The following is a 21735-nucleotide window of genomic DNA, read 5'->3' as shown; positions in this document are numbered from 1 at the left end:
GTCCAGTGGTAAAGACTCCACGCCTCCACTGCAGGGGGCACGGGTTAGACCCCGTCGGGGAACTAAGATCCCACAGGCCACACGGCATGGCCAAAAGAAAAAAAAAATAACAAACAAAAAACCCCAGAACGTTTACAGTTGTGTGTTGGGTCATCAATGAGGCCAGACGGTTCATCTGGGCTTTTTCCATGCCCCCCCCTCCCCCAACCACATCAAACTCTACTGCTTGGAGAAGCAGCTGCAGGACCCCAGCTCCTACTTATAATTATTATTATATTTCCGATCCCTGGCCTTTGTTTATTTCATTGCACTCAGTGACTCCAATTCTTGTTCAGAGCACAGGGTAACCAAAGCCTTCTCTGCCTGGGCACAAACAGATCACCTCCAGAGAAGCCGTGGATGCTTCGGTTTCCTTGTCAGGTCCCTGATACAGACAGCCCTGGAATGCGGCTGATTCACCAGCTCTGCCCTGCAGCATGGTGAGCAGACAGCAGAGGGTCCCCAGTCAGGAGTATCCCCTGCTGTCTTCCCTGTTTTCTCACCATCGTGGGAAGTTTCCTGAGCCTAATCGGCTGTGTCACACCAGCTGAGACCTACCAGGTATAACGCAAAAGTAATCAGGCTGGTTTTTAAAGAATAAACATTCCAGAACCTTGACATCCTGATGTGTGCTGCCCCCAAGGTGCTGTCCTGGATAGAATCCCTTCACGCCCCCAAAGCCACAGCATGTCCCCTACAATATTGTTATTGGTGGCAAATCCTCATTTGCTCAGAGTGGATTTTATTTTGGAAACTAGGTTAAAGGAGGGTGATCAAGCAGGGTGATCGCACTTTGGGTAATAAACAAGCGTGACTTTGAGACTGATTTTTCTGGGCACGTATCATAAACCGATTCTGAGAGAAATCAGAAACACAGGCATGTGAGCTTTCCCGAATATGCTTCCTTCCTGAGTGAATGAGGAGTGACTAATAATAAGATGCATATAATCTTTCAGTACATATGCTCACAACTAGACTGTATGGCCAACATCTGGGGAAGAGAAAACAGACACCCAGAGCACGAGGCTATCGAGCCTCGTGGAGGTCGAGTATGCAGCGTCAGGGTCAGACTTCCCTGGCCGCAGATGCTCCCGCGCTGGGATGAACCCAGGGCCCCTTTCTCAGCTGCCCTTCCCTCTGCTCATCCCCTGCATCTCTCTCTTCTCTGAAGCTCAGCTTCCTACCTATCACCTTCCACCTGCTAAAAACACGGAGTCAGGGTAACTTTGCCTAACAAAATAAAACTTTCAGACAAGCCCTCATGTAAAGAGAGTTTTCACAGTGTTAAATTCAAGACACAGCAATCGCCCCAGTTTTTCTCAGAAATCACCCAAAGCAACAAGCCAACAACTGAAAATCAAGCAAGCCTGTCTGAAGCTCCGTCTTTGATGTCTGCACGAGACATCAGTAACTTAAAATTATAATACAGTCAGTTCTTGTTATTTACGGATGTCATGTTCTATAAGGTCACCGAGAACACTGGATTAGCAAATACTGAACCACTGCTCCTAAGAGAAGCACAGGGTGAGGGTCCTGCAAGCTTCTGGTCACAACATTGTCATCCACTGGTCAATACGTAACCTTGTTTTATGCATGTCTCTGTTGAAAATCTCCTTATTTCATATATATCGTTGATTCACCAACATTAAACTCATAGCCAACAGCTATGTGACTCCTGCCTGGTTGAAGCTCATCTCACACACACAGTTCCTCCATGAGGGCCCATCACAGCCTTCTTGCCCTTAGAGACACTCAACAACACTTCAGCTCTGTGCTTTGGGGCCATTTTATTTTATTTTATTATGTTTGGCCACACTGAGTGGCTTGCAGGATCTTAGTTCCCCAACCAGGGATTGAACCCGGGCCCTCGGAGGTGAAAGCGTAGTGTCCTAACCACTGGACCGCCAGGGAAGTTCCCCCTTTTAAAAAAAAAATTTTTTTTTCAGGGCATTTTGAACAGCAAACTCACCAGAAAGAAGCTCAAAAATGCAAAAAACACGGTACTCAAGAGACCATTTAAACAGACACTTTACAGGAAGACTGAATGTTCTTCAACCTCAGCTGGGAGCGCGTATGTCGGGTGATTTAAAATTTTTACCAGTCTGAGCATGTCCATGGCTGACCACAAAAGTGCCACAAGTATTGATTTGGGGGTTACGAATAAATTTTAGTGAGAAGGCAAATTCACAACTATAGAATCTGCGAATAGGGAGGATCAACTGGATGTAAGGAAGTGAGATGAAGGTCAATCGGACTTGGGAGAAGGGTCAGAGAGGGGAGCCAAAGCAACACATCTCACATAAAGCTGGGAGAGCACAACTCTCCAATAGAAGCAGGGTGGTGGGGACAAAACCAAGAGCGCTTTGTTTGGAAGAAAGGGGACGAATGAGCAGGCTGGTAGGGGAAGCTTCTTTCAACGTGGTCAGGTAGTAGGTGGCAACAGTTAGATGGGGCGGGATGATGAATGGCACGGACAAGTGGCTCTGCAGGCAGTGGCCGGCGGATGGCCAGGGAAGAGAAGCAAGACCTGTGCACGAGCAGCAGCCTTTCGCTGCCACCCTGGCTAGCTGGAGAGAAGCACATGCTAGAAGAGCTCGCTCACCCTGAAAACCCATCATCGTGAGGAGAACTCCTGAAGCCTGCGGGGTTACCCCTCCCCCCCCACCTAACCCCGGGACCTCGTGCAGGGAGTTCTGCCCAGGGGCTGAAGATGTAAACTTAGTAGTTATTTGGTCTCTTGATAACATGTGAAAAACCATGGAGCTGAGCGCACAGAAAGGTCACCTGCAGAGTCTAATTCCCCTTGTCTGGGGCCCCAGCCTCACGGCATGTAGAAACCTTCCCAGATGGTGCTGATGGGCAGGCAGAGTTGAGAGCAACCAGTCCAGGGAAGAAAAGAGGAATCTCAACCCAGCTCGGAGGCAGTCCACACTAGACATGGGTTTGAGAAGTAGAGGCCACTGAAGAAAAGGAAAGGCAGGGATGAAAGGGTTTTGAGGGGAGGCGAGGTTCATGGGACCGCCTGCCGCCGAGCGAATCCGGTGAGGTTAGAGCAGCACCAAAGGGTCTGGCAATAGGAGGCAGCTTGCAACCTTGACGAGAGTGACAGGGACAGAAGCCAGACTGGAGTGAGCTGAAGTGGAAACAGCACCATAGTGACAGTTTTGAGCTCCGCTCTGAATACATGAGCGTAAATGATGTAGCAGCGGCTGAAGGGGGAGGGGGAAGGGAGAGCTTTTGACTACACTGATGGGAATGGCCTGATTGAAAAGAAAAATTCCACGATGAAGGACAAAAGTGTGATAGCTGTAGCAGTGATGCCCCTGAGAAAGCAAGAGGAGATGCAGCCCAGATGTGGAGTGACCGTCCTTCGATGGGGGCCTTGGAACCATCACGGAAGGTGCAGGGTAGCCCAACTAATCAAGGCAGGTCCGTAAATCTGGTGATAGGAACGTGAGGGAGTCCCCATCTGATGTCTTCTATAAATATCTACTTATATCAATAAGATCATACAGTAAGGAGATAATATTCTGAAGTCTGTTTTGGTCACCCCACTGGCTGTACCATGGACATATTTTCATGTCAATAAATGGGCATTGCCGAGTATTCCTTTGTGTAATTGACCATAATTTATTTAATCAATACTCTTGCAGGAGTGAGTTGATTTTTTTCTCCATCTTTTGATAAATATTCTTTTTGCTTTCTGTTTGTTTTTAACCTTCTCTCTCTCTGATAATAAACATTTTTACACATTTTTAAAAATTATTTTCCTCAGGATAAATTTCTAAGGATGGGATTTCTATAAAAATCATCCTTTGTTATTAATCAACTTTCCTGTCTCCAGTATTTTCATTGCTCCTTTGGGCAACAAGGATTCTACTTTATACAACACAAAGGATATAATCACCACTTTCTTTAAACTTTTTATGCTAGGTAAAAATGTTTGCAGTTGACGGGACTTTACAGGCCTCTTTTAATATACTGTGGTCTCACAGATTGCTTGGACTTCATGTGAACTTTCTTACTAACTGCTGACTTGAAAAAGCAGCTTCTCATTTTTCTGCTAACACAACTGTCAACAAGGAGCTGACTGGCCCACCTTGAAAAATACCAGTTCTGGAAGTTGAAAGGCATTGCGGTTTAAATTTGCAAGGACAATTTCTCCTCTCCTTTGCATGAGCCCCAACACACACACACTTCTTGTTGTCTTCTTTCCTCTGTTCCTTTGTGTCAGTCTCACATGTGAAATTCTTGACTCTCCAAAACTGACCGGAAGTCCTCTGAAGGTAAGACTTGTGCCAAACTTGACTCAAATGCTCCTGACCCCCCTCCACCCAAAAGCATTTTTCAGTTCTTGAAGTAACACTGAATCTGTGAATTCTCCCCTCACCCTCATTACGCCTGAAAGCTACTCTGCAGAAGGACTCTCCACTATTTCTTTTGAATCCTTTACATTGTCTGGGATAGAAGCACAAGCTGATTGCCTCTTGGTCTAAAACTCTTAGCAGCCAAGGATGCTACATGAGCCAGTATCTGTTCCTAACGTCAAAGATGAATGAGCTTTGCAAAATGCACATCTGATCAGCTCCCAATGTTGCCTAAAGCCCTGCAAAGATTGTCCATTGCTCCTGGAATAAAGACAGTCCTCCCTATGAGGACCTACAATGACCCTCCTGCTCTCTGGTCCTGGATCTCTCCACATCATCCCTTGCTCTCTGAAAACCGTTTGCATAGGTCTTGTTTCAGTCTCTCGAGTAAGCCTTGTACTCTTCTCCTCAAAGGTGGTTCCCTTTACAGTGAATTCTGCTGACGTCTGTCTTGCCTGGTTAGCTATGCCTCATCCTTCAGATCTCCGCGTAAGTGTCACTTCTACAAGGAAGCCTCTGCTACCCCAGATAAGGCTGAATCTCCCTATTATAGGTCCCCATAGTGCCATGTGATTCCCTTGTAGTCCTTCCTGACAACTGAAATTTTATATATATTTCTGTGCTTGTTTGATCAATGTCTGTGTCCCTTACCAGAGTGTAATTTTCATGAAAACCAGGAGGGTGTCTGTTTCCTTCACTATTACATATCTGTTATCAAGTACAGCATCCAAGAGGCGTTTGTTGAATGAACAAATGAATGAATGGCTAAAACGGAGAGTCACAGCCTATCAGAGCTAGAGATGGGTAGCTGAAGAACTGACCTTGCAGTGGTAGTGTAGGGAAAACAGGGACCAAAGATCATCTAGTGAAAACCTTCTTAACAAGGGTGCATCAAAAGGCTGCAGAGAATCAATGTGCTGTCACTGTATAAAATTTTGTTCATACACTTTTTTTGTGGCAACAGAGTCCACTGCATTCATTAAATATTCAAGTGGGTCCTGACTCTCCAAAAAGATGAAAAACCATTAGTCTAATCAATTTTTTTAAAAATAAATGTATTTATTTAGTTATTTATGGCTGTGTTGGGTCTTCGTTGCTTCGTGCAGGCTTCCTCTAGTTGAGGCGAGCGGGGGCTATTTTTCATTGTGGTGCACAGGCTTCTCATTGCGGTGGCTTCTCTTGTTGCGGAGCACAGGCTCTAGGCACACGGGCTTCAGTAGTTGTGGCACGTGGGCTCAGTAGTTGTGACTCACGGGCTCTAGAGCGCAGGCTCAGTAGCTGTGGCGCACGAGCTTAGTTGCTCTGCAGCATGTGGGATCTTCCTGGACCAGGGCTCGAACCCGTGTCCCCTGCATTGGCAGGTGGATTCTTAACCACTGCACCACCAGGAAAGTCCCTCTAATCCAGTTTTTAAACAAGAACTAGATATATGTCCAGAACTGGAATTGGGTCCCTTGAAATTCCAGCTAGTGCCCTATCCATTGCCTTTTGACCAAACAGTAGTCATCACCATCATCACCTAAAACATATGTTTCTGTGAGCTCCTGATTCTTTGAAGATCCACTGAGCAAAGTTAACTCTTCGAAGCTCTGGGCTGCCCTAGCGTCTGGTAAGGTGAGAGCTGGCTGGCTGTCCTCGGCTGTCCAGCCTCTCTCCTCTCCGTGAATCCTCACCAGCAGAGTGTGTGCAGCCCAGGGCTTTTCACCCTCCGTTGCCCTCTTGTTCCTAACTAATGAAGCCTCGTGCCCTTGTTGGGCCTTGTTTCTACAAGGCTGGACACCTTCTTTTAACAGAACGTACTTGGAAAACAAGATATTTTTCTTTGTACCAGAAACAAATGGTGATTAATGTGCTCGTTGTAATTAATCTGCTGTGACAGATTAGTGGTGTCGCAGCAGTTTCTTTGCTGCTGTGGGAGCCTTCCTGGATAGGACAGCTGGTGAGAGGGGACACCAAATTCAATTTGTTCCTCATTTGCATACATATGACAACCATCTGTGCTAATAGCCCTGCAATGTCTCCATTAGGCCCTATGGTAGCGTCAGCCTCTCCGGTGCGCTCCCGTTAGACCTGGAAGTGGGGGAGCTCAGAGCGTAAATATTTGTAGAGGAAAAGGGTGGGCTTGATGGAGCACAATCAACCGTGTCCCCTTTCATCAGAGGTTAAGCATTAAACACGGGCTGAAATTCCTCTCACCCACAGGAGGGGATCTTCTTTTGAGAACTTCTGTTTTCATCGAAGCTTCTGGGCTCTATTCTCAAAGATCCCATTGAATTGCTGACAGTCTGTTCCCTAACATCCAGTCACTCGGACCAGCTTCATTTTGGTAGAGACCTTTTTTTTTTTTAACTGGCCTGTTTACTCAAAAACTATTCATGGTAGTGTGTATATATACTACTATATATAAAATAGATAACTAATAAGGATCTACCGTATAGCACAGGGAACTCTACTCAATACTCTGTAATGGCCTATATGGGAAAAGGATCTAAAAAGCAGTAGATATATGTATAACTGATTCACTTTGCTGTACAGCGGAAACTAACATAACATTGTAAATCAACTATACTCTGATAAAAATTAATTTAAAAAAACACAAAACCAAAACATATTCATGGAATATCTACAAAGTTTGGGCACTCTTCTAGGTGGAAGAGAAACAGAGCTCACAGGAGTGAAAAGGTTTTTGGTTCATGGCGTTTACATGCAGGAGTGAACCCTGACAACAGACAAACAAACAAGAAAAGTTACATGCAGTGTTTTGTTCTAAGCAGAGAATCGAAACAGGTTGCAAGGTGGCGTGGAAAAGATACTAGGTGTTGACAATGTTAGATTAGGTGGCCCAAGGAGTTCTGGCAAGGAGGTGAGATATAAGCTGCTGTCGGCATGGCGAGAAGTCAGCCTGTGACATCAATGGAAAACACGTTTCTCCAAAGCCAGGGAACTGTGAGCTTGGCACGTTGAGGAAGAGAAAGATAACCAGTGTGGCTGAGGCAAGTCAGAGAGGAGGTGAGAACGGTGAGCCTGTCTTAGTTTCCTAGAGCTGGAGTAACAAAGTGGCGCAGACAGGGGGTGGGGGGCGCTTAAAACGACAGAAATTTATCGTCTACAACTCTGGAGGCTAGCAGTCAAGACATCCAGCTTCCACGGTGGCCCTGAAAACTGCAGGGGAGAATGTTTCCTCCCCTCTTCCAGCTTCTGGTGTTGCACGAACCCTTGGCTTTTCCTTGCTTGTCAGTTGCATCATTCCAATCTCTGCCTCTGTCTTCATGTGGCCATGTTCTCCCTGTCTGTTTTTGTGCCTCTTCTCTTCTTATAAGGACACCAGTTATATTAGATTAACCAGGTGGAGCACCTGGGAATTTGAAAGCCAGATAAGGTGCACTGGTCATAGTGTAAGAGCAATGGATGACCTTCAAAGGCTTATTACAATGAGATGATGTGATCCAGATTCCATATGGGTGTCACAGGTAGACTGGAGGCAAGAGAGAAGGATGAACTTGGGAAGTTGTCCCATTCATCTTTGGAACCTACATGTCATGGTGGCCTGAACTAGGAAAGTGACAGAGGAAATGGAGTATGGAAGGAGGTTCTGAGATATATTTAGAAGCTAGAATCCATACACCTTATACCAGACTGGATATAGGTATTTGGAAAATGAAAGGAAACACATTTTTGTCCTGAACAGTTGGCAGGATGGTATAATATTTGCTGGAAGAGGAGCTATTTGGGGGACAGGGAACAAGTTTGGGAGAGAAAAATCAAGTGTTCCATTTTGGACGCGCTGCATTGCAGACATTTATGAGACATCTACGTGGAAATAGAAAATCACCCATTTGGGTGTGTACATCAGAATGTCAGAGAAGACTGATTTTGAGGTAGAAATTTGGGAGTCATCTACTTCAAGAGATCATTTAAAGTCTGTGGTGCTGGATAAGCTCTCTCTCTACAGAGAGAGGAAAATAGGGGAAAAAAGTTGAAAGAGGAAGGAAGGGAGGGAGGGAGGGAGGGAGGGAGGGAGGGAGGGAGGGAGGAAGGAAGGAAGGAAGGAAGGAAGGAAGGAAGGAAGGAAGGAAGGAGGGCAGGGAGGGAAGGACCCAGCCCCAAACCCAGAGAAACCCCATGGCTGTCTTTTCCCCTTCTGTCTGTGCCTTTGCTAGGGGTCCTCACGTGCCATGGGTAGTACCCTTCCCTATGATGGATGACTATGAAACACGGTGTGTGGTGATGCACCAAGGCTTAGCTGCTGCCCCTCTGCTTCAGCCTCATTCTATCCATATTTCATTCCTATTCCCCTTTGTCCTTGTTCCCCTCCATGAAGATATGGTCCATGTTCAACATGTCTTTATATCCACACACCAGGGTTTCTCAACCTCAGAACTACTGACATTTGGGGCTGGATAACTCTTCACTATGGAAGACTGTCTTATGTATTGTAAAGTGTTTAGCAGCATCCCTGGCCTCCACCCACTAGGTGCCAGTAGCACACACCCCGCGCCATTTGTGACAATTAAAAATGTCTCCAGATATTGTCAAATGTTGTCTGGGAAGGGGTGGAAGCAAAATGACCTCCAGTTAAGAACCACTGCCATAGATGTACCACAAGGCTCTCTATACAGGGGGCCACTCATTAAATATTTGCCATAGATGGTGACAGCACTTACATCTTGACACATAGCTTCTGTCTGCCTTCCTCTACCCACTAAAGGAAAGAGATTACTTAAAAACCTTGTACGAAGCATCAGAATCTCTCACCCATTTCTGGCCAGGCCTCCAGACTCCAGACTCCTTCTCCAGCATCGAAGGCAAATGTGTGAGAAATCAGAATGAGGTGTGAGAGGGAGTTACTCATTCAGCCAGTCAACAAATGGCGAAGTTGAAGAACAAATGAATTAACAGTGCCTTTCTGCCACCAAAGCCTGGTTTGATGATAGGGGAGGCCATTGCCTAAGAAACACTTCTGCCACACGTTCCAATGACTTTGCATCCTAAGGAAAAGGTCATCTTTAGCACAAGAGATGTCCTTTTAAATGTTATCAACCAGAAAAATAGATGGGGGGGCATGTGAACCAGACCACGAAAATGTAACGTAGAGTCTACAAATTAATAAGCTGGTGGCATGATCAGGTTGAAACGGCATGAAATCAAATGATAGGTAGCTGTCCTTATGGTGCATCGTAGCTTCTGGAGTCACAGAGATTGAGTACAAATGTGGGGCAAGCTTACAGCATGGTGAACATAGCAATCTGTCTTGGTGGCTCCCAATTCGGCCTCAGAAGCTTTGCTAACACCGCATCCTGGAAGCCAGTAACAGTCACTCCGCGGAGTGTTGTAGGTAAAATGGATTTGCTCAAGCAGCCCCCTTGGAGGCCTTCTGACGGGTTCACACCTAATCACGATCCCCAAACTAAACCACTTTTGTTGTCAAGTAGAACATAGAACACTGAAACCAAGGTAAAAGAAAGCCATTCTCTCTAGAAAAGAAAACCTGGGCCACTGGCTCCCTACCCACTTTCCCCTAAACTCCATCTGGGTCCCGACGGATCCTCCAAGGTGGAGGTGAAAAGGGTGGTGGTCTGCTTCCCCAGCAGGAAGGAGCCTTGGATTAGCCCCGATACTTCTGTGACATGAATTCAAAGGAGGGCAGTATCAGCGAGGAAAAGAAAGACATTCTCAACAAAGAAAGGCCTTGCACAAAGTAACCTTGTATGAGGAGACAGAGGGTTCCGGTTATCAGTGACAACATAACGAACCACCCCCAAAATGTAATGCCTTTTAAAAACCATGTATTATTCTCCATTCTGTGGCTTAGATGGGTGGTTCTACTTCTTTGGTGTTGGCAGGTGTATTTCAATAACTGGAAAGTCCAAAATGGCCACACCATGTAGCTGGCAACTGATGTTCTCTGTCACCTGGGTGCTCAGCAGGGGCTGCTGGTGGAGGTTCTTGCTTCACCTCTACTGGGTCCTTTCCAAACAGCTGCTTGGTCTTCCTCACAACATGGCAGCTTCTTTCCAAGAAGGAAACTGAGGCAGCTGTCAATCTTCAAGGTCTTGGTCTGAAAGCACTAGAATGTTACTGTAACTATATTCTCTTGGCCAAAAACAGTTATAGGGGCAGCCTAGATTCAAAGGGAAGGAAAATAAGCTCTACCTCTTGATTTGAGTATCCCCACACCCAGTCAATCTACTTGTGACACACACATGGAAACTGCATCTTGTCATTTCATTTTCATAAGCCTCTAAAGGTCATCCATTGCTCTTTCACTGTGATTCGCATGCCCTACCTGGCTTTCAAATTCCATGATCCAATATGACTGGTATCATGTGAAGAAGAGAAGAGACACAGAGACACACAGGGAGAAGATGGCCATGTGATGACAGAGGATCCTGGAAGAGACCATCTCTGAACACTAGTAGCCGTAATGAACTCGTCATTTGACTCCGCACCTCGCCATTCTGGTGTATTCCCGTGCCCCAGTCCACACTTACGCCCCTCCTCCTCCACAGTATTGTCATATGGTGAAGGCAATACATGGGAAAGAGAGGGCTTGCCCTCCTGCAATTACACATAGTGATGTGCTGACTATGTACACCTACATGAATTTAAGGAGTGATCAGAAGGTCACAAAGAATGACTCTCTCTGTACCAGCTTCTGGTTTTGAACACGTATTACTCCCCAAGCTGCAGTGACAAGGGCATATATATTGTAGAAAACCATCAAGAGCCATTTTCATCTAATCAAGTTTTTAATAAACCCAATTTCCACTCCATCTTCTGACATTTACTGAAAGCGTGAGTAAATAGTTGACTTTATTTTTTAAAATACCTGCTTCGTACAGCTAGTGCAAAAATTAAAGGACAGAATAAAATGACCTTTCCAATAGTCAATGCTCAAAAGTGTTAGAAAATGATGATGAAGATTAAAATAGCTAAACACAATCAGTGATGTATTAGGTGCTTAATAAATGACAGCTGATATCATTGATAAAAGAAGCTCTTTTAGAGGAAGGAATGTAAAGGGGTAGGATGCAATCCATTTGAATGGGGAGAGGAATGTAAGGGCTGGGGGGGGGGGGGGTTGGGGCCAGGGGAAGAGTGATGCTCTCTGTGCCTCAAGAAACAGCTGACAGAGCTCTCTTTAATACCAAATTATCAGACACAGTTTTGGGATTTTTACTGGCAAAGATGTGTCTCTCCCCTGAGCCCCAGAATAAATACTTAGAAGGTTAAAGTTTAGTTCATTAATCTCCTCATTTGTCTGTTTGTTTGGACACAGAGATGCTCCATTGAGAGGGCAATTCGAGGAAGGGTGAACGACACTGAGACCAGGAAAAAAAAATACGGACACTTCAATACACTCACATGGTGGGAAGGGGGGTGTGCAAGAGAAAAAATACGCTTTACATTTAATTCTCTGCTTTAAAAAACTGTAGTCAAAATTGGAAGCTCATGACTTGGTTCTTTCCAGGGTTTGTTTATGCAGCTGGCCTTCTAGGTGACATCTGATCAAGTTTTCTTTTCCAAGTAAATTTTTAGTTGGCTCAATTAGGCAAAACCTGACAAGCAAGAGCCACGTAAGTTCTTACCCGCTTTCTTTGTACCAACGCTACCCTCCTGCTTGGCACTAATTCAACACATCTTCAAGTTTCTGTGAGGGGCCTTGGAAAAGCCTCACTCTGAGATGTTGAGACAAAAGCAAAGAAAAGATTTACACCTTCTAATGAAGTGGAATGAGGGAAATTTTGACTAAAGTTATCCTCATTAAACTCAGTATCATGTTTAGTAATAGTCAAGTTATCTCTCCATTTGGCTCCAAATAACCTGAAATCAGTCAGCTGTCCTAGAGCCTTTCCAGAGAAAAAGCTGTAAGAAAGAGAAATGTCTTGCTAAATGTCACTCCTATACACAATAAGGGTGCGAAGAAGGCAGATCCTGTGTGTTTATCCTCTATCTCTTTGGCTGCTATGGCAGGCAGACTTCAAGGCAACCGCCCCAATGATCCCTGACTCTTGGTATTCACATTTTTGTATAATCCCTTCTCCCTGACTTAGAAGTAGGTCCTATGACCTGCTTCTAATCAATAGAACATAGCAAGAGTCATGGATGTCCCTCCCATGATTATGAAATACTATATAACATCCATCTTACTAGCAGGTTTACTCTGGAGGCTATCCTTGCTGGCTTGATGAAGGAAGTGGCCATGCTGTGAGACAGAGTGTAGAACGGTGGGTGGTCCCTGAGAGCCACAGGAGGCCTCTAGGAACTACAGGTAGCACTAGGAGCTGAGGGCAATCCCCAGCCAAGCAAGAAGCTAGAGCCCTCAGTCCTCCAACCACAAGGAAATGAATTCCACCAACAATAAGAAAGAGCTCAGAAATGGACCCTTCCACAGTCGAGCCTTCAGGTGAGATTACGGGTTGACTGACACCTTCATTACACCTTTGTGAGACACTAGGCAGAGGAACCAGCTAAGCTGTGCCTGGACTCCTCCCCACGGCGACTGTGGAATAATAAATGTGTGTTGTTTAAGTCACCTAGTGTGTAGTAACATGTTACACAGAAACAGAAGATGAACACAGAGGTCCTCTGCTAGGTAACAACAAATCTCAAGCATCCTACTTTGGTTTTCCATGAAGGCATCTATGATTATGTAGAGGAAAACTCTACGTACCCTCTACGTAAGGGTTTTTCCTGGTACTTTCTCATCTAACCTTAAAATTCCCAAATATTGGGGCTATTCTTTTATGTTTATAAGGCTTAAAAGAAACACTGCCCATCCCCCAGGAGAAGACTGGATAAGGAATGTAGGACAGTGGTTGTGTCCACGACATGGTACACACTGACTCAATCGTGAACCAGCTTGTCGTTTGTGTTGACTCTCTATTACTGTGTAACCAACCAGCCCAGAATGTATGGCTTAAAACAACCACCATTTACATAGCTCGTGATTTCATGGGTCAGCTGCGTGGTTCTTACGGTCTGGTCCAGCTCAGCTACCCCCTGCTGGCCTCACTCAGCATCCGTGGTAAGCTGGCAGGTGGGCTGGAGACTGCATGATCTAGGATGGTGCGGTGGGCAGAACACGGGCTCCAAAGACATCCACACCCTAATCCTCAGAACCTATGAAGATGTTACCTTACATGGTAAAAGCAACTTTGCAGGTGTGACTAAGGGTACAGACACTGAAATAAAAGATTATTCTGAATTATCCCAGTGGGCCCAATTTAATCACATGAGTCCTTAAATGCAGACAACCTTTCCCGGCTGGCTGTGAGAGATCAGAAAGAAGGAGGAGGAGCAGAGATCTGAAGCATGAGAGGGATCTGACCCACTAGCGCTGGCTTTGAAGATGGAAGAAAGTGGCCTCATGTCAAGGAATGTGAGTGGATTCTTAAAGCTGGGAATGGCCCTCAGCTGACAGCCAGCAACAAAACAAGGATCTCAGTCCTACAACCCCAAGGAACTAATTTCTCCCCAAAATCCAATAAGCGAGGAATACCCGTCCTCACCTGGACTGGGGACAGATGTATTGGGATGAGCTCTTTCCAAGATTGAGTCCTTACTCAGATCTTTCTCCCTCAGATGTAGGGAAAAGGGGATTTCAGTAAAGCAGTGGTTTACAGCATGGGCTCTGTGGTAGGCGGAATGATGGCCCCTCCAAAATGTTCAAGTCCTAATCCCTGGAACGTATAACTTAAATGCCATTTAAGTTAAATGGCAAAGGAGAAGTAAGGTTGGCGATGGAATTTAGGTTTCTAATCAGCTGACCCTAACACAGAGAGATTATCCTGGGTTGTCCAATATAATCAGCAGTGTCTTTAAGTGTGGAAGTGAGAGGCAGAAGCTTCAGTGTCAGAGTGATGCAGCATGAGAAGGATGGGACCAGCCACTGATGGCTTTGAGGATGGAGGAAAGGGCCATGGACCATCCCCATGGGCCTACCAGCCCCTCGATCCCTCACGGTGTCCATGGAGACCACGCAGGGACCTGGAAATTCTACCCCACCCAGCAGTAAAGAGGAGTCCACCCCATCCTTCACCTGGACCTGATCGTGGCCGGGGGGAACTTGGGCTTTCAGCTCCATCTGGGAGAAACAAGGTGATGACCCCCTTCCCCTGCAGGAGCAGTGCCAGAATAACCTGGTTAAAACAGGTTTAAATAAGATCCAGAGTCTCACAGCGTGGTACCAAAATGTCCTGGTTTCAGTACAAAATCATTCAGAAAGATCTCACACTGAGTGAAAAAGACAACACTGAGGTATGAGAGATGTTAGAATAATTGAAGGTTTTAAAGCAGCCATGACAAAAACGCTTCCGTGAACAGCTACAAGCATGCCTAAAACGGGTGCGAGAACAGAAATCCTTGGCAAAGACACAGAACCAAATGGATGTTTTAAAACTGGAAAATACAATTAATATAAAAAGTAAAGAGAGAAACTACAGAAAAATAAAGAAATAAAAACCTCAGTGGATGGGCTCAACAGGAGAATAGAAGGGGGAGAGGAATGGCTCAGTGAACTGGAAGACAGAATGACAGACATTAATCTGAGCAACCGAGAGAGAACAGAATGAAAAAACAAAAATGAACAGAGCCTCAGGGACCTGTGGGACTATAACAAAATATCCCCCATCCATTGGCATTCCAGGGGGAAGTAGACAATGTACTTGAAAAAATAATGATGCGAAGCTTCCCAAACTTGACAAGAGATATAAACATACAATTCAAGATGCTTAACAAACTCCTTCCTAAAGATGGGCAGGTGACCTTTCCAGACGGATAAGAGCCTAGAGATTACTGATGGATCTTACAATTGCATTTAATAAGCATCCGTAGTTGAACTCACTCAGGAATCAAGCCGAGAGCTGTTGGAAGGGGGCACCTCTAATCTCCCTCAGTCACCCCCAAGACATTCCTCATAAACACACAGTCTGTGTTACGGTTGGTGTCTGCATGCAAACCCAACTCTAAGACAGGTCCTGTAACTCAGTCCTCAAAGTGGGATTCAAGGACCTGCATATCAGCATCACCTGGGAGCTTCCTAGGGCCCCATCATAGACTTGATATTCCTGCACCCACAAGAGCCTCAGATCCATATTCAAGTTTGAGAAGCACGTCTCTGGTGCTTACTCCTTTCCTGCACTCCTCTTACATGAAAATTCTAGAATTCCTTATGAACTGCAGGCTAAAAGCCAACCAAAAGAGCATCAAAGTTACAAACTAGGAAAAGTACTGGGCAAAGACACTGGAGTTTTGTTCTCCATCTTAAACCTTTGTATCTGCAAATCACCTAAACTGCCGGCAGTCTGTGTTTGCAAGATTGCGGTGTTTTTTTGTTTGTTTGTTTTTGTTTCTGTTTTTTTTTGCGGTACGCGGGCCTCTCACTGTTGTGGCCTCTCCCGTTGCGGAGCACAGGCTCCGGAGGCGCAGGCCCAGCGGCCATGGCTCACAGGCCCAGTCGCTCCGCGGCATGTTGGATCTTCCCAGACCGGGGCACGAACCCGTGTCCCCTGCATCGGCAGGCAGACTCTCAACCACTGCGCCACCAGGGAAGCCCGATTGTTGTTTTTTATGTTTATTTGTTTTCCTTATGAATTTAGTGCTGAAGACAAACTAGAAAATCAGGGACTTCTTCCCATTCGAATATCCTATGATTCCATTACATGAGAATCAGATTACCCATTACTACGTAGGCAAAGCCTGTGTATAAAGAAGTTAATTTTAAGATCCTAAACCATGCCTGGTATATAATTACAGCAGAAATATTTTTTAATCTAACTGTAATTCTATTTAGAAATTTTGATGACTTGAGCTTTGCGCCTGTAGCTTATAATATCACCAGAAACCCTTCACAGAATCATAACCTCGTAAGTCAGTTACCTGTTGATGCTCAAATATATGCGTATGTAATTTTAACAGTGCCCATTACACACAGACGTCCGTTATAACGCTGTTTCCACTCGGTCATGATTTATGAAAAATTCCCCTATTGGCTAAAATTTTCCAGGCTTAATCACACTCTCAAGGTGAACTTTTTCAACTAAACTCCACTTAGGCCAATTTTGAGCTCTGAATGAAGGAAAAACATAGATGCCAGATTCTTTAAAATAACCGTCAAGCAGGTTCCTTTCTGAAATGTTTATTTAGCACACTAACATTCACACTCCACAAGAGGACTGAACCTGCGTGGCTCATAATTTCCAGATAATGGAGGGCAGAGGCGCTTTTTTGCTTAGAAATCCCCAGTAAATCTCTCAATTATCTCCTCTGCCGTGGAGAATTATAGAGATTCTGTAAAGCAGGTACTTTGTTTTAAACTTGTGAGACTCCCTAGCATCTACGAAGCTGAATTCAGTTCATACACATCAACTCTCCTGCTCATGAGTCTGGCAACGTTTTCCATGTCGGGACTAAGGAGTAGAAAGTCATTTGGATTACTGACCCAGTGTGAGTCACACAGAACGGGGGAAGGATGCGCCATTGCCACTATTTTGAAACAGTACCCTTTACTGTTTCTAAACTTTACTCTGGGACTTGCAACCTTTGACTGTATTATTTCTATGGGGAAAACCACCTCTGATTTCTCTCTCAGAACAACTGGCAGGCAACGTCTCCTGGGTTGGGGTCATGTCTCTGAGCCGCTGGTTTTCTTCCCTTGGCAAATGCTTTGTATCCACTCTGTACATCTTCATTCGGTTGACTGGGAGCGGGAAGCCTGCCAGGACACACACAGCCATCCTCTGTGGCACGAACAGCCAAGGGCAGGACACGAAAGAATTCTTTGCTGGATTCCTCATGTCCAGGCCTTGGTGCCAAATGACAACTGACGGAGACAGTCTTCTCAATTCCAAAGAGGTCTCTTGGCACAGCTATATAGACAGAATCTTTTTTAACAAAAACCCTAATGGATTTAGTTGCCCCATCTCCAAGCTAAAGCTTTCACATGTTGCTTAAGGAGGAACCATGTCTGAGGAGCTCCTCCTGGGTGGCAACAGTCTTCTGCAATCGGCTGAGGTGCTTTGGCCTGCTGACTTCTTTTATGCAGCTGATCTCAGCGGCACCTCCCTCCTTGTCAGAGAAGTCATCCCTGCCTTCTTCGAGTAGGTCCCTGTGCTCTCTGTACAACACTCCTCTTTGAGTTCTGGAATATGCAATCCTATCTCCTACCACAGGACCTTTGCATATGCCATTCTCTGCCTAGAACACTCTCACACGCCTCTTCTCCTAGTGAACTTCTGTTCATCATTTAGATCCTAGCTTGTGACTTCCTTCAGGGAAGCACCCACTAACTTTGCTAATTAGGTCAACCCCACACCTATGTCTGTCCTCACACCACCAGTACTTCCCCTTGGTGGTACCTGTCACTGCTACCTTCTTAGATTCACTTCTGTGATTTTTCTTTTATTAGTAACTTGACCCCACCAGCTCCATGAGAGTCCAGACCATGTGTACCCTCAACTCCTGGCCTAGGCCTTCACACAAAGTAGGTGCTCAGTAATTATTTGTGAGACAGATGGATGAATGAATGAATTCACTTTAGAAATTTCCAGGAGGGAGTCACACAGCCTAAGCCAGCACTGCTAAATGCCTCGGCATCAGAAGAATTTCTCTGGTTTGTTTTATGGTGTTGTTCTAACCTTGACGTGTAAGACCTATGAAATAAGAAGGTAGGCAGGGAGGAAGTAGCGCAGAAGAGGACCTGGGAAAAAACCCTCAACTGAGGCCTACATAAAACACTTCCTGAGCCGTAATATTATAAACCTACAAATGGACCTCAGAGATCGTTTCTGGGATTTTACAGATGAAGAAAAACTTCCACTGTAGTTACTGGCAGACCCCACCCCTTCTAACTCTTCATCTGTTCCTGGTCCACTGCTCCCACAAGGGGACAGCCCTTAACACATAGTTAAAAAAAAAAAAAAAATTCAATGGAGAACAGAACTTAACAGGAGCTGAAGCCCTGAGCTGGGAAAACCATAGGAGAGGATCAAAGTGATGAAATCATACGTAAACCACAGGGTCCCCGAGGGCTATGGTTAGAACAAGAATATCATCACTCATCTAAGTGGCTTAGGATGTGGGGTCTGCACCAGATTCCTGAGTATAAAAGCCCCACGAACTGTGTGACTTTGGTTGAGTTACTTAACTACTCTGTCTCAGTTTTCTGCTCTATGGGAACAACTGAACCCAACTTTTAGGGTTGTTGTGAGGATAAAGTATAATATGATTTGTAAAGTCCCTGTGCATGACACACAGGAAACTCTTGGTACGACCCAGTATCATTTCAACATTCAACAGATGGGTGTTGAGTGCTTACCATGTGCCCACATGGAACAAGGTCGTGGCGGGGGGTGGAGGGGACTTACAATGGGGGAAGAAAGACACATTTAAGAAACAGGAAATTTACAGATTAGGCTCAGCTCTGAAAATTTTTTAAAAGAAGAACTAGAACAGGAGTGGAGAGTTGGCTGCCTTTAGATAGACTTCATCAGAAGAACGTCTGTGAGGACACGACATTCGAACCAAAGGATCCAGTCGTGTGAAGAGCTGAGGAGAGAGTGTTCTAACCCAGGAAGTATCAGAAACAGAAAGGGCAAGGCCTTGAGGGGGGAACGTCCCTATTCCCAGTGCAGTGAGAAGCCTGCAGAAGTTTCTCAGCAAAGTGAGACAGACAGGCTCTGAGCTGTGTTTTCAAAAATTCCCCCAGTCCAAACCCATGGGATGTACAACACAGAGAGCGAACCAAGAAATGTAAACTGTGGACTCTGGGTGGTAATGATGTGTCCATGCAGGTTCATCAGTTGTAACAAATGTACCAGCTGGGGGGGGATATGCTGATGACCTGGGAGGAGGCTGTGCACGGCCTTTGGGAAGTCGTTGTACCTTCCACTCAGTTTTGCTGTGAACCTAAAACTGCTCTAAAAACATAAAATCTTCGCTAAAAAATTTAACTACCGAATTGAAAAAAAAAAAGTTCCCTCTGGTTCCTGTATAGAGAATGGGTTTCAGTGGGACAAGAGTGAAGGCAGCGAGACCAGTTAGGGAGCTAGTGGAGAAGTGAAGGTGAGAGATGGAGGGATGGTGGCTTGGAGTGGAAACGGATGGGAGAGGAGCCGACAGAGTCGAGATGAATTTTACAGACGGAAGCGACAGGGTGAGTGACGGGGAAGGGGAGGAATCGGGGACGAGTCCTAGGGTTTTTGTCTTGAACAGCTGGGTATAGTGATGCCTTTTATCAAGATGCAGAGAAAAACAAAAGAGGAGACCCTGGAGCTTAGGGCGTTTGCTTTGGTTTTACAATGAGAGAGGCAGATCTGGGATTCTAGGCAGATCACAGATTCTCTGTGTTGTTGAATAAAATATCCCCCCCCACACACCAGAAGAGTTCTAAGAACAAAGAAAGTACTAGTTTACCTGGAATGGTGACAAGTAAAGCTCTTTGGGAGAAAGGAAATGAATTAGTTCCCTTCTAGCAACACTGTCCACTCTTTAGGAAGTGGGGTTACTTCCTTCTGGTGACAGAGTCCTCTTAAATGGTACGATACCATATTCTCCCATTTTTCTTAAGGTAGAGAAATAAACAATGATGCCGAGTGACATAGTTCTTTGTTTCCCAGGAATGCCATTTAACTATTACATTTTCTTTTTCTTTCTTTTTTTGTATTTTTTGATGTTTAAAGGCAGAAAAACATTCTCAAAAACTGCACAGAGCACCCTAGTACATGCCTTCTTTCAGATAATTTAGCAATGTAAGGGTCACCCTCTGTTTAGGAAAAATCTGAGAGTTTCAAGGAGTAATTTCCAAGGTTTTTAAGAGTATTATTTTCTTGCAACAGGTGATAAAATCGGAAGAAGTTGATGCCACTTTTATGTAAGCTTTTTCTTTTAATACAAACACAATGAAAAGAACACTAGACCAGGAGTCTTAAAAAAGATGTCACCCCCACTCAGTCACTGGAAGTCACCTGCCCTCTCCGGGCTGTCGCTGGTTTACCTGGAAAGAAAGAGGAGCTGGGTATTGTGTCCTTTCCAGATTCCATGGTCCATCAAATACTGGCCAGAGTGAGAGAAACGTTTTCACACTAATCAAGGCGATGAACGTTGTTCATTTGCATTTTGTGGTTTGTTATTTCCCAGATGCTCTGAATGCAGTTCGTCTCTTTGACAGTCTGTCAGCTTGACCGCTCTTTTTGTAAACTCATCAAAATCGACAATGAATTTTGGATAAAAGAAACATTCTTCGTGTTTCAGAATCAACCCTCAGCATGAACTCCGTCTGGGGGCCACATGTCCTGGAGTGAAGTTGTTTTTGACCGAGGCCCTCAAGTGACAAGTCTTTCCAGCTTTGATCCACTTTGGGTGGCTCCCTGGAGCGTCTGACTCCATGGAACCCCACTACAAGAGATTGTACTAAGTGTAACACGATGTAATCAGCCTTGTAAACCTACTTTATACCAAATGCGTGGCTTTGATTTGAAACAAATGCAAAAACCACAGCTACAAAGTGATGGCCAAAGGATGGCGAAGTGCAAGAACAGCTGACTAGAAGCCGAGTCATCGCTCTCTTCCCACCTCTGTCACCATCTAGCGTGTGGCCTGGGCAACTCATCCTGTGGGACTCAGTCTCCTCATCTGGAAGATGCTGGTTGGACCGTTATGGCTGGACCACAATCTCTCAGGTCTCAGCTTTGTGATTCCATGAGTAGTTGTGGAACCTCACTGACGGCTGTGGGCACCGGACAAGAGAGCAGTATCATTTGGCCCAATTACTGGACTTGATATAATACATCTCACTCATGCTGATAAAGAAATCTCAGGAAGGCAGTAAAGGAGCAGGGACTAAGGCTCACAGAGGTACTAATGAAGGATTTCACCTTCCCTAAAGGTTTCCACTAGTGTCTTTGAGTGGGAGCCAGGGCAGGTGGCAGCTGGAGGGGAGCGGTGATTAGTAAAGTGGGATCAGGTGGCACCTGCAGGGGAAGGGATTCACTTCGTCCTCTGCAGCAGGAGAACAAACAGATGGAGCCCTACACCTCCACAAACACTATTAACTTAACCTTGAATGTGCAGAGAGGCAGAAGCCTAACCCCTGTAACCAAAAACATCATTTATTATTGATTCTCTGAATTTAAAAAAGGTAAATTCCACATTATCTCCCTGCATTGATAATCCCCATAGTCTCTTAAAACATACAACCAGAGCTGGAGAATGGGATTCAGAGAGGGAGTTTTTCCTCTTGGGCTTTTTAAAACGGAGATTAATGACCAGGATTTGCTCAATGAAACATTTCTCACCATGAAGTTCATAATTATTTGATCATTATGATTTT

Source organism: Monodon monoceros, unplaced genomic scaffold (genome assembly GCF_005190385.1).
Source record: "Monodon monoceros isolate NGI ecotype Baffin Bay Population unplaced genomic scaffold, NGI_Narwhal_1 Super_Scaffold_9, whole genome shotgun sequence".
NCBI classification, from domain to species: Eukaryota; Metazoa; Chordata; class Mammalia; order Artiodactyla; family Monodontidae; genus Monodon; species Monodon monoceros.
Note: the sequence above shows the minus strand (reverse complement) of the source record.